The sequence below is a fragment of the Lucilia cuprina genome, chromosome 6 (genome assembly GCF_022045245.1).
Source record: "Lucilia cuprina isolate Lc7/37 chromosome 6, ASM2204524v1, whole genome shotgun sequence".
In the NCBI taxonomy this organism is placed as follows: domain Eukaryota; kingdom Metazoa; phylum Arthropoda; class Insecta; order Diptera; family Calliphoridae; genus Lucilia; species Lucilia cuprina.
Window position 1 is genome coordinate 54563662 of NC_060954.1, and position 332 is coordinate 54563993.

Consider the following 332-nt stretch of genomic DNA (forward strand, 5'->3'; position numbering starts at 1 on the left):
CTAGACTATTGACTAGACTGTAGACTAGACTATAGACTAGACTATTGACTAGACTATAGACTAGACTATTGACTAGATTATAGACTAGACTATTGACTAGATTATAGACTATACTATAGAATAGACTATACACTAGACTATACTATAGAATAGACTATAGACTAGACTATATAAACTATAGGCTAGATATAGATAGTCTATAGATAGACTATAGACTAGACTATACTATAGACTAGACTATAGACTAGACTAGACTATAGACTAGACTAGACTATAGACTAGACTAGACTATAGACTAGACTAGACTATAGACTAGACTAGACTATAGACTA